This window comes from Wasmannia auropunctata, unplaced genomic scaffold, assembly GCF_000956235.1.
Source record: "Wasmannia auropunctata unplaced genomic scaffold, wasmannia.A_1.0 LD336097.1, whole genome shotgun sequence".
NCBI classification, from domain to species: domain Eukaryota; kingdom Metazoa; phylum Arthropoda; class Insecta; order Hymenoptera; family Formicidae; genus Wasmannia; species Wasmannia auropunctata.
This window is the reverse complement of record NW_012026793.1, coordinates 1417419-1417736: the sequence shown is the minus strand read 5'-3', so window position 1 is coordinate 1417736 and position 318 is coordinate 1417419.

Here is a 318-nt window from a genome sequence, read left to right as displayed (position 1 = left end):
CAGAACCGGGTGATACCCGATTGACCACTTCCCGATTGACCACCAGCCACTCACAGCGCTTGAACAGTGGAAAATCTCTAGGCACCGGCCGCTGTGAGTGGCTGTAGTCAATCGGGACGTGGTCAAACGGGATGCTCCCCTCAGAACCATATGTTCTCGCCTGTGTCTTTTTACTCAATGGCGACTGCATACTGCGCATGAAATGGCACCTTAAGGTCCGTCTACAATGGAGAGTTTGAGGCCGTAACAGTAGGTTGTAAGTGACGTAATTCCGGTTTTTAAGGTCGTAGTAGTAGTCGCAAGCAAAATGAATTATTT